Source organism: Choloepus didactylus, chromosome 5 (assembly GCF_015220235.1).
Source record: "Choloepus didactylus isolate mChoDid1 chromosome 5, mChoDid1.pri, whole genome shotgun sequence".
NCBI lineage: Eukaryota > Metazoa > Chordata > Mammalia > Pilosa > Megalonychidae > Choloepus > Choloepus didactylus.
The window spans coordinates 26,359,167-26,371,835 of NC_051311.1; the positions used below are offsets into that span (position 1 = coordinate 26,359,167).

General features: G+C 37.9%; 1 protein-coding gene across 6 annotated transcripts in view; it reads left to right on the forward strand.

Moving 5' to 3' along the window:
- The window catches only part of DIP2C (disco interacting protein 2 homolog C), a 555,699-nt gene that overhangs the window by 112,987 nt on the left and 430,043 nt on the right, over nt 1-12,669 (forward strand). The window contains exon 1 of one of the 6 annotated variants that reach the window (XM_037835693.1): nt 12,162-12,179. The exons of the other annotated variants lie outside the window; for them this stretch is intronic. The gene's annotated coding sequence lies outside the window, so the exon portion shown is untranslated. Of the gene's footprint in view, nt 1-12,161; nt 12,180-12,669 lie in introns of those variants that run through there. 6 annotated transcript variants of the gene reach the window in all.

Here is a 12,669-nt window from a genome sequence, read left to right on the forward strand (position 1 = left end):
CTGTATTTTAGCTTCTCTCGCCTCTTTGGCTAGAAATCCCACCAGCTCAAATGTACATGGCAGCACTGTTGCATAATACTGGAACAAGTCCACTCCTGGGTATTTTGATTGTCTTGGCTAGTGTACCTTACTGAGGGGACAGCCTTGGCCAGAAACTTCCTGGTCCATTCCCGCCCTGGTCGGGGACCCAGCTCAGGCATGTCACACTGGGTGGGGTGGCAGATAATAAGTCAGTAGCACTATGCTCCTACGTGAAGTATTGCTGTTCTTGAAGAAAAAAAAAGTTTAATCATGCTTTTAAAAAGTTCCTCTCTTTTCAAAAGCTAGACAAGAATATTCACATCTGGACCCCCCCCTCCCCCAAAAGGCTCATCTCTTTGGAGAAGAGACTTTAGGTAGAGTGTATATATTTATGTGTGTATGTGTCTGTGTTGTTGATGAGAAAATTTGGCATTCTGGAATTGTCACTACAATTTTTATGTATGATTAACTGACAAAAACTTTCTGGACTTTATCTCCTAAAAAACTGTGGGGGGAAAAATGGAGTAATCATAATGATAAAATGTGCTTATTTCTATTACAGTTCCACATCTGGATTTTAAATATACACAGAATGCTTTAAATTTGTTAAAGCTCTTCAACTTAATTTCGAATCAGAGACTAAATATGTTGAAATTTGCCTTGCAGATTTTAAGCAATAGTGATGAGAAAATAACTTAAAACACACACACACACACACACACACATATTTGTGTAAGGAATACTCATTCTTTCCCTTATTCTTGTTGGACACTGGGTATTTATTTGGTATTTTCTGGGTAATGACAAGGACAGAATATTCAGATCTTTATGAGGGTATCTTTTCCCTTTGCTGTTTAAAATATTTTCTGTGGGTTCTAGAAACATTGACCAAGAGCTTCTTGACATTCTCTTGTCTGAGCACAAATGAGATTTATCAACAATTGTATTGTAGACGCTCAAAGCTGAATACCCCTTTAAAAGCAGACAAAGATGAAAAGAATGTAGTGGTTTGTGGGAGGATCTTTAAAAATTTTCTTTTCCCTGAAATGAAATAACTGTTAGATTATTCAAATATTAAAGTGGAAAAAGGTACTAGGTTACTCCATGTACCCAATGAGAAATTTTAAAAATGTTTGAGGCTGTATTCATTTTATGTTTTGGAAGATTGAGTTTTGGTATTTGGTTAAATAGAATTGGATTCCTTTATGTTCAATACTCTGCCAGGTACAGATGGGGAAATAGGAATATGTATAAGATGCAGTCTGTCTACATTCAGGAGCTTAATTTCTGTTGATTCCTTATGAATAGGTAATTTTGTGAAATTAAGTTTTTTAGTTTGCGTTTCATGCTAGGAATCAATACATTGTTTTGAAACAATGCTTTTATTTCTTTAGCGTTCATAAACTATGCTATGAAAAGAAACATTGATGGTGGATAGGGTAGGAGTTGGGACAACTGGATTATAGTCCTTGGTTTGCTCTTAATTAACATTAAACTTTGGGCAAGTTGAGACTTTATGGGCCCCCAAGTTGTGTTATCTTTCAAACAAGAGGGTTGGATTAGATTATCCTTCTGTCTCTAAATTTTTGCTCTTTTCGGGTTAACGTATCACCATCACCTTAATTACACCCCTTTCACTCAGTTGACTCTTCCTATTCAACGCCTTTGTTGAATGGTTAATGTGAAGTAGTCAGTAGAATCACTATTACTTCCTTTAATTGTAAAGCGGGTGACGAGATTATGCTTTAATAGAATTTGGCTTGTTCTTGATTTATTAAGGGTTCTCTTTAGTTGCGTGTGATTTTAGTTTTTTATTTTATTCTACAATTTTGGATTAGATTTGTGATTACAAGGAGATTACTCACTAGATTTTTTTTTTTTGGTAAATATTTTATAGATACAGGAGGAGAGATACACTTGAATGGGCATCTCTGTTAATTCTTTTAACTTTTGGCCTTTTGTTTTAGCTTGGTATTGTTGATATGTCTTAGAATTAGGTCAACCATGTACACAAATGGGGCTAACAACTTATTTCTATGAAAAGTCACTTCAATCAAAGGAGATAAGAGGCTGCTGTCACCTTAAAACTGGGCAGAAAGTGGCATTTGTACTGTCTTCCAGTACAGTACTTGACTTCCAGAGAAGTCAAGGTTTTTGGCTCTGAACTCTATACATCAGGAGAGCAGTGGTGGTTTATGTAAAAGTTTGGCAACGGGTTGATGTATTACTTCATTATTTCTGGAGTTCTGGCTTCAGTTGATGTCTGTCACTTCATTTTTTGGAAGCAGGAATAAGAGAATAATGCACAGGGATCCATGCAGGAAAGGTAAGGGCTCTGAGGAAACCTCATTAGTGTTTGAAGGTGCACGTTGGGGATAGCTTAAGGGGGTTGATCAGGGTGGTGTACACTGAAGTTTTTTCCTACATTTTAACATAAAGGGCAGTCTTTTAATATGTGTGAACTAATGGTGTCAAAGATCCGCCATTCCCAGTCTAGCTTCACATAATTTCAGTCTGTTTCATATGCCATCACGTTAGATTCCTACTTTGTTACTCTCAAGTCTAAGAGAGTATCTAGTCATGGTATGGACTTTTTTTTTTTTTTAACTTCCATGTCTTTAATTGCTTGGGATTCTGAGGAGTGGTTTACTCAAGGAAAATGTGTATGGAGACGAAGCCTCCATGCTTTTCTTCTTCGTGTCTCTTGGCCAGAGTTGAGCCTGTGCAGGTAGCATAGGAGAGGGTCTACCAGGCACTGTGGTTGCTGGTGGCAAGAATGAAACCGCAGGTAGGGTTACAATGGACTGGTGTGCCCGAGTGTGGAAAGAAGTTTAGATTTGTTTCCCAGGGAATTGCATGCTATAATTATATGTGTGTTTACTGTGGGTGGCCATTGGCGTTGAGGAAGAGAATGTCCATTTTGTGATTTTTCCATCATTCCCTCCACTTTTTTTTGCAAGCTCTCCCTTTTCGCCTCCTCCCCCTTTCCCCCAGCAGATCTGCTTTCTGTCTCTTTGAATTTGCTATTTCTAGTAATTTCTTATGGGTGATAATCATACAACTTTTGTCCTTATGTATATTGCTTCTTTGAGCATAATGTTTTCCAGGTTCTTCATGTTGCAGTATGTCTTGTAACTTCACTTTTTCTAATAGCCAATAATACTCCAGTGTGAATGTACCACATTTTGTTTATCCATTCATTTGTTGTTGGACATTTGAATTGTTTCACCTTTTTGGCTATGGTGAATAATGCTGCTGTAAACATTGGTGTACAAATGTTTCTGACCCTCTTTGAGTATGTGCCTAGAAGTGGGATTGCCAGGTCCACAGTGGCTGTACCATTTTACATGCCCACCAAAAATGCACTACAGTTCCAATTTTCCCGTATCTTCTCTAATGTTTGTTCCCACCTTTTTTGTTTTCATTCTTGAATGTGAAGTAAAACCTCATTTTGGTGTTGTTTTGCATTTCTCTAATGGCTAATGATGTTGAGCATCTTTTCATGTCCTTATTGGCCATTTGTATGTTTTCTTTGGAGACATGTTTATTCAAGTCTTTTCCCCATTTTTTTTTTTTTTTTTAATTGGGAAGTTGGTCTTTTTTGTTGAGTTGTAGGAGTTCTTTATATATTCTGGATACTAAACCTGTATTTGATATGTGGTTTAAGACTGTTTTCTCCCATCCTGGGCTGTTTTTCTACTTTAATTTCTGTGCCAATTTGGATATATTATGTCCCCCCAAAAGCCATGTTTTATCCGGTCTTGTGGGATATTTGGATTAGGTTGGTTCTGCGTAGATGTGACTCACCCAACTAAAACATTTTGATTAGATATTTCCGTGGTGGTATGGTCCTGCCCATTCAGGGTAGGTCTTGATTGGTTTACTGGAGTCCTTTATAAAGAGCCAACACAGACCAGGATGCTTGCTGACACTTAGAGATGCTTAGAGTTATAGACAGAAGGATGTTTGGAGAATGCCATTTTGAAACACAACCCACGAGCACAGGAACAGCAGAGGCCAGCCACGTGCCTTCCCAACTGATAGACGTGTTCCAGGAGCCATTGGCCATTCCTGTTGGTGCCTTAGTTTGGACACTTTTATGGCCTTAGGACTGTAAATTGTAACCAAATAAACCCCCTTTGTAAAAGCCAACCCATTTCTGGTATTTTGCATAATGGCAGCATTAGCAAACCAGAACAGATTTTTAGCAAATAGAAACAACTTGCTTCTGTGCACAAAAACTTAATTTTGATAAAATCAAATTTACCTATGGGTGTTTCTTTTGTTGGTCATATCTAAGAATCCATTGCCAAATACTAGGTCTTGAAGTTTGCTACTGTTGTCTTGGATTTTTATAGTTTTAGACCCTATATTTAGATCCTTGATCCATTTTCAGTTGATTTCTGTGTGTGCTGTGAGGTGGGGGTCTAACTTCATTCTTTTGCATGCTGATGTCCAATTTCTCCAATACCATTTGCTGAAGAGGCTGTTGTTCCCCACATAGCACCCTTGTCAAAAATTAATTGGCCATAGATGTGTAGATCTATTTCTTGACTTTCAATTCTGTCACACTGTATTTGACCATTATTTTGCCTGTACTATACTGTTTGGTTTACTGTCACTTTGTAATGCAATTGGAAATTTGGAAGTGGAAAGGACCTGTTCTTTATTTTTGGGATTCTTTTGGCTATTTGGGGTTCCTTGCAGTTTCATATAAATTTGAGGATCAGGTTTTGCCATTTCTGCAAAAATTTTAATAGGTATTGCTTTAAATTTTAGTATACTGCTTTGGGTAATACATATTAATAGTGTTAACTCTTCCAATCCATGAAATGGGATGTCTTGCCATTTACGTAGGTCTTCTCTAATTTCTTTCAGCAGTGTTTTGTAGTTTCTGATATACAAGTAGTTTGTATTCTTAGTTAAATTTATTCCTACATATTTTCTCCTTTTAGATACTATTGTGAATGGGATTGCTTTAATTGCTTCTTTGGGTTTTTAATTGCTAGTGTATAGGAACACAATTTTTTTTTTGGTATTGATCTTGTACCTTGCCACTTTTTTTTTTTTTTTTTTTAAATATCTTGTTGTGCTGATTTGAATGTATTATGTCCCCCAGAAAAAGCCATATTCTTTGATGCAACCTTGTGGGGCAGACACATTAGTGGGGATTAAGTTGGAACGTTTGGATTAGGTTGTTTGCATGGAAATGCGCCCTACCCAACTGTAGGTGATAACTCTGATGAGATATTCCATGGATGTGTGGCCCCACCCTTTTAAGGTGGGCATTGATCAGTGGAGCCATATAAATGAGCTGACAGACAGAGGGAACTCAGTGCAGCTGTGAGTGACATTTTGAAGAGGAGCGACAGCCAAGAGGGACACTTTGAAGAAAGCACAGGAGCTGCATATGGGAGAGAATTTGAAGATGGCCGTTGAAAGCAGACTCTTGCTCCGGAGAAGCTGAGAGAGGACAAATATCCCAAGGGCAACTAAGAGTGACAATTTTGAAGAACTGCAGCCTAGAGAGGAACGTCCTGGGAGAAAGCCATTTTGAAACCAGAACTTTGGAGCAGACGTGCCTTCTCAGCTAACAGAGGTTTTCTGGACACCATTGGCCATCCTCCAGTGAAGGTGCCTGATTTTTGATGCATTACCTTGGACACTTGATGGCCTTAAGACTGTAACTGTGTAACCAAATAAACCCCCTTTTATAAAAGCCAATCTATCTCTGGTGTTTTGCATTCTGGCAGCGTTAGCAAGCTAGAACACTTGCCATCAGCCAAAAGAGATACATAGTTGTACTTCTCTTTTTCCAATTTGGATACATTTTATTTCTTTTTCTGGCCTTAATGCTCTGGCTAAAAACTCCCAGTACAGTATTGAATAGCAGTGATGATAGTGTGCATCATTGTCTTGTTCCTGATCTCAGGGGAAAGCTTTAAGTCTTTGTCCATTGAGGATGATGTTGGCTGAGAGTTTTTTCATAAATATCCTTTATCATGTTGAGAAAACTCCCTTTTATTCTTTTGCGTTCTCATCAAAGAAAGGATGGATTTTGTTGAATGCTGTTTCTGTGTTTATTGAGATGATCGTGTGGTGTTTCTCCCCACTTCATTTAAGTATTATTATTTATGTATTATTATTATTATTATTATTATTATTATTTTGGTATGTTGAACCACTTGTGCATTTCTAGAATGAATCCTACTTAGTCATGGTGTATAATCTTTTTAATATGCAGTTGGATTCTGTTTGCTAATATTTTTTTAAGGATTTTTGCATTTATATTCATAAGAGAAATTGGTCTCTAATTTTTTTGTGTGATGTCTTTTCCCAGACTTTGGTATCAGAGTAATGCTCGTCTCATAGAATGAAGTAGGAACAATGTTTGTAGAATTCACCAGTGAAGCTGTCTGTTCCTGGGCTTTCATTTGGTGGAAGGTTTTGAATTACTGATTCAATCTCTGTACTTGTTTTGGTTTGTTTTTATTTATTCTTGAGTCAACTTTGGGTAAATGGTGTATTTCTAGGAAATTTTCCTTCTCTTAGATTATCTAGTTTGGTGTACAACTGTTCATAATATTCTTTATCCTTTATTAATGTAAGGTCCATAGTGTTATCACCATTTCCATTCTGATGTTATTTGCATCTCTTCCCTTTTTTTCTTTCTCAGTCTAGTATAAGGTTTGTCAATTAAATCTTTTCTGAAAGAACCAACTTTTGGTTTTGTACTCTTAATTCATTTACCTCTGCTCTAATCTTACTTCCTTCTTTCTAACTTTGGGGGTTTATTTCCTCCTGGTTTTCTAGTCTCTCAAGATTCAAAGCTAGGTTATTAACTTTAGAGCTTTCTTCTTGTTTAATATAGGTATTCATAGCTTCAGATTTCCCTTTGAACACTGCCTTTGCTGCATCCCATAAATTAGGGTATGTTGTATTTTTTTATTTGTTTCTAAGTATTTTCCAGTTTCCCTTGAAATTTCCTTTTTAATCCATTGGTTGCTTAACAGCAGTGTGCTGTTTCCACTTATTTGCACATTTTCCAGTTTTCCTTCTGATACTGTTTTCTAGCTTCATTCCATTATGGTCAGAGAGGTTACTTTTTTTTATGACTTCAACATTTTAATATTTATTTCAATATTTTTATTTCCCTTGTGCCTTGTTTCTCCCTTCAGTTCTGTCAATGTTAGCCTCATATATTTTTGGCACTCTGCTGCGAGGTCCTTATGTTTATAATTAATTCTTGTTGAATTTATCCTTTTATTGATGTCCTTCTGTCCCTTACAACATTTTTTCTGACTCGACTTTGACTATTAATCTACCCCTGCTCTCTTTTGACTAATATTTGCATGAAATATTTTCCATCCTTTTCATTTTCAACCTATTTGTTTCTGTGGATCTAAGATGGGTGTCAAACAGCAGTTGGGTCATGTTTGGGTCATGTTTCTTTATCCATTCTGCCAATCTCTGGCTTTTGACTGGAGTGTCTAATCCATTTACATTTAGGGAAATTACTGATATTTCGTATTTCATATTACAAGATGGGAAATTCTCCCATTGTGCTAACTTTTTTTTTTTTTTAAGTCAAACTCTTTTTGTCCCTCCTTCCTTCCATTAGTGCCTTCCTTTTTTGGTTTGATCTCTTCTAATGAGCCATTGGGAATCACTTGTCATTTTCTTTTGTGTAAATTTTTTGATATTTTCTTTTTAGTTACCATGAGGATTGCATTTAGCATTCTAAATCTATTACAATTTAGTTTGTGCTGAATCCAACTTGACCTCAATAGCCTACACATACAGAGTACCCGAATCCCTCCATTCCTCCCTTTTATGCTGCTCATGTCACAAACTATGCCTTTATGCATTGTTTGTCCAGTAACAAAGATTTACACTTGTTTTTTATGTGTTTGAATTTTCAGCCTTATAAGAAATGAAAAATGAAATAATACTGGCATGTTTACCCATTGTTCTGGTTTGCTCATGCTGCCATTATGCAAAATACCAGAAATGGATTGGCTTTTGTAAAGACCAATAAAGTTACAGTCTTAAGGCCATAAAGTGTCCAAGGTAAGACATCAACAGGGTACCTTCAGTGAAAGATGGCCATTGGCATCTAGAAAACCTCTGTTAGCTCGGAAGGCAAAGGCACGTGGCTGGCGTCCACTTGCTCCCAGGTTGCATTTCAAAATGATGTTCTCCAAAATGTTGCTCTTGGGGTGTTTTGTCCTCTCTTAGCTGTAGCTCTTCTCCAAAATATCACTCTCACTTGCTCTGTTCCTTCTGTTTGCCAGCTCATTTATTTGGCTCTAGTGATTTAATTCAGACCCACCCTGAATGGGTGGGATTACACCTCCATGGAAATTATCCAGTCAAAGTCATCACCCGGTTGGGTGGGTCACATCTCCATGGAAACATGCAATCAAAAGGTTCCAACATAATTAACACTAAGATACCTGCCCCCACATGATTGCGTTAAAGAATATGGCTTTTTCTGGGGGACATAATATATACAAACCAGCACACCCATGTTGTTCCTTACACCAGGAATTTTTATTTTTTCATCCAGCATTGAGATACTGCCCAGTCGTCGTCTTTTCTTTTCTTTTGTTTTCTTTTGTTTTCTTTTCTTTTCTATAGGAGGACTCCCTTTAGTATTTCCTGCAACTCCTCATTTTGGAAGGACAACTCTGCCAGTTATATTATTCTTGGGTAATGGTTTTTTTCTTTCAGCACTTGTCGTCTCACTGCCTCAACTTCTATTGAGAAATCAGATGTTAATCCTATTAAGAATTCCTTATATGTGATGTGTCACTTCTCTCTTGCTATCTTCAAGAGTTTGTCTTTGTCTTTGGCATTGGACAAAGGAGACTTACAACCCTGAGAGTCATGTCCCATGTAGGGGGGAGGGTAGTGAGTTTATTTGCAGAGTTAGCATAGAGAGAGAGAGACCACATCTGAGCAACAAAAGAAGTTCTCTGGAGATGACTCTTAAGCCTAGGCATAAGTAGACTCAGCTTCATCATTGGAGAGATAAGTTTCGTAAGGGCAAGCCCCAAGATTGGGGGTTTGTCTTATTAAATTGGGAGCCCATATTGCTTAAGAGAATAGCAGGAATTCCCCAGGTGGGGAAGTTTAATAGTTCACATTTTTCCCCAGTCCTTCAAGGAGAATTTGCAAATAGTTTTTTATTTTCTGCCCAAAATATTCTGGGATGTATTGGGGGTATTACATTAGACTGTACAGAATAACAAGATATCATTCCCTATTCTAGGGTCCATGTAATTAAGTGGACAGTTTGATCATAACGTGTCTCAGTGTAGATCTGTTTGGGTTAATCCTGCTTGGCATTCACTGAGCATCTTGGATTTATAAATTCACAGTATCTTTCAAGTTTTGTAAGTTTTATGCCATTATTTCTTCAAATGTTGTTTTCTGGCCCTTTATCTCTCTTTCCCTCTTTCTTCCTTCTGGCACTCCTATGATGCATATTTTGTTAAACTTGAAGCTGTCCCACAGGTTCCTCAGATTCTGTTTTTGTTTTTTGTTGTTGCCCCCCCCCCTTTTCTTTCTGTTCTTCAAACTGGACAATTGTGTTTGTTTTTGATTTTTCCAATCCTTTCTTTTGCATCCTCCAGTCTCTTCCTGAACCCTTCTATTGAATTTTTCACTTCCGTTTTTGTACTCCTGAATTCCAAAATTTCTATTTGGTGGTTCTTTATGATTGCTATGTCATTTTTGAATTTCTCGTTTTGTTCATACATTGTTTTATTGATTTCCTTTAGTTCTTTGTCCATGTTTTCTTGTAGCTCATTGATCTTATTTGAGAGTTTTAGCATCTTTAATTACTAATTCCAGAGACTGTGCTTCCTCTAAAATATTTTCTATCAAATTCCTTATTTCCTGTGACTGGGCCATAATTTTCTTACTCCTTGTATGTTTTATAATTTTTGTTGTTAAACTGGACATTTTGATTATTATGTTGTCACCTTGAATATCTAGTTCTCATCTTCAGTTTGCCAGAGGAAGAACAAGAAGGGGGGTGGAGGGAAGGAGGAATACAGACAGACAAAACACCCCCACAAAAATAATGAAAAAAATGTAACGAAGTGCACTGCCTCTCCAAGACCCTTATGTGCTGATCTAAAGCCAGAAGCTGCTGCTTTTGAGGCCAAAACTTTAGACCAATGTCCCTGTTTGTCCCTAAGGGATGATCTGCCAGTTCCTCAAAAATAAAAACAGAGAAATCAGGCAACCGGAAAGTGAGAGTACTGGCTTTTTATATCCTTGTAGATGCTTGTGTAAGGCTAGAAGACCCTGATTCGGAGAGAAACCGTGGCTGGTGTCTGTATTGGTCCCTCTGGGACCTGCCAGACTAAACAACACAAAGAAAGAAGAAACTTAACCAAAGAAAAAGTGCCGAGATCTTTACATCCTGGCAGTTGCTGGTGAGACGCCAGAAATCTCTGCTGCAGGGAGGGCTGAAATCAAGACCAGAGTCTCTGCTGTGCCCACAGGGAACTGTCAGACCAGGAAATGCCCACACTCCAAAGGGAAAAACAAAACACTGGCTCTTTATGTCCAGGAGGGGTGGTGGTGGGAGACTGGAAGCACTGCTGCCCAGAGGGCTGCAGCTGAGGCCAGCTTCTGAGCTGCTTCCTCAGGGATCCCCCTGGCTGACCTTGACCCTCGACACTCAACTGCAATTGCTGGAGGAGAAGGTTTCTCTGCCAACCCTGGCCCTAACAGCCTGCTCCCAGAGTCTGAGTGCACTCCTGCGGCCACAGGGCTGGTCCTTGGTTCTTGCTTCCGCTTACAAAAGCTGGACTCTAGGCAGCCTCTTGCATCCACAGGCACTCCTGTGGTTGTTCTGAATGCCCATTCTGGTTCCAGAGTTACCGCCTGGTTAATTCCGGTCTCTTTCTGGCTCTTTTATTTTTCTACTGGTGGGGGTGATTTGTAAAACTCCCTGCTCTGCCGTTTTGTGCCTGTGCTCTCCCTTCTCATTCTTTGATTTAATGCCTGAACCAAAGGGTCTGTGTTCAATTTAAGAGTCTTTGCAGTAAGGTAAGAGTGTGTTCATAGATGCCCTTAAAAGATGGCTTAAGTAAGACCCTGCGGGGTTCCAAGGCTAGTGGTTTTAACGTTTATGTCCATGAATAGATGCTGTTCTAATATTATTTCCCTCTCCCCACTTCCTTTTCACATATGAATAAAACACTTAACTCTTAAATTGGTTCACCTTGGCACCTTTTGTTCCTTCTCTGGAAGAACATAATGGCACTATTCATTAGGGAATAGAATCTGTATTAAGGCTGTCCAAGGAAATTTGATTTTCATATCAACCTTATCTATATAGAAGTGGCCTGTGGCATTGACTTGGCTGTAGATTCCAACATTCCAACAAGTTTCCAATGATAAATACCTGCCTTAAATTCTTAAGTGATAACAAAACATTTAATTAATTAAGCAAAACATTTAATTATAGTGCTGTAGTCATTTAGTGAACCATTTCAAATTGTCTTCTGTCACAGTGCAAACCAAGGAAGTGGATGGGGACATGTGATGGCTAAAGGAAGATCTTATAAATGAAGAAAACACGTGTGGCCTAGAAGCAGAAGCAATCCTCTGAGTACCTTTGGATGGTGTATACTTCTGTCTTATTAAGAGAGTGGGAAATTTCATACTCATCTTTATTTCAATTCCTAGTTTATTCCATACTTCTATATATAGAAAGGAAAGAAATCGGAGTCAATCAGTACCTTTGTGTATAAATTCTGTCCTGATGCAGCTGCAGCTGTTGTCAGTATAATTTATATTCTTCTAACCTTAGGCTTATTCAATATTAAAATATGAAGAGACAAATAGTTCAAGGGCATTTAAATCCATATATATATATACATATATATAATAAGTAGGTCTAGTATATGAGCAAATCATGGAACAAATTTGATTTATTTATTTTGTGTGTGTGTGTGTGGCAGACAACATTTGGCTTAGTTAAAATAGTTAATACTCCTTTCTCTACAGGAAAATCTTTCTAAAGAAAAATACCTAAATAAATATTGGTCAGTTAAACTATGACACAATTCTGAGAGGCAAACTTGAGTGACTGGTAAGAAACCGGGACAATTGAATTAGACGGGCTGTACTCTTTGGTAAGTTAAATGTTTCTCAGATTCCTTTGTGTTATGATCACTTTTCTTTTATGAGTGAGGCATTTGGGTAACTGTTGTATAGTGAACGCTTAAGTGTGTGCTAACACCGAGACCAGTTAGCTATTTCAGTGGGAGAATGTATTTCGAACAAGGCATTTGTTATAGACAGTGTTTTAGAAGGACAAAACAGTTCTTCCCAATCCCTTCTCCCCCTTCCACTTACTACTACAGAGCCTGGAGTCACTGACATCACTTTCCCACTCTCCTTTCTCCTTGGGAGTGGTCATGATGATGCAGTTCTGGCCAAAATTGTCTACCCTCCCACCCCATCACTTCACTTTGCCTGTTGACGAACTTCACCTCCATACCTTAATTTTTTTGTCATACTCTTACTTGGATGGCACGATAATTGCTATAACTTTGAGAACTGTATTATAATATTGGAAATTGCACTAAAGAGATTGCTAGTTATGTTTTGGCAGAATTCATA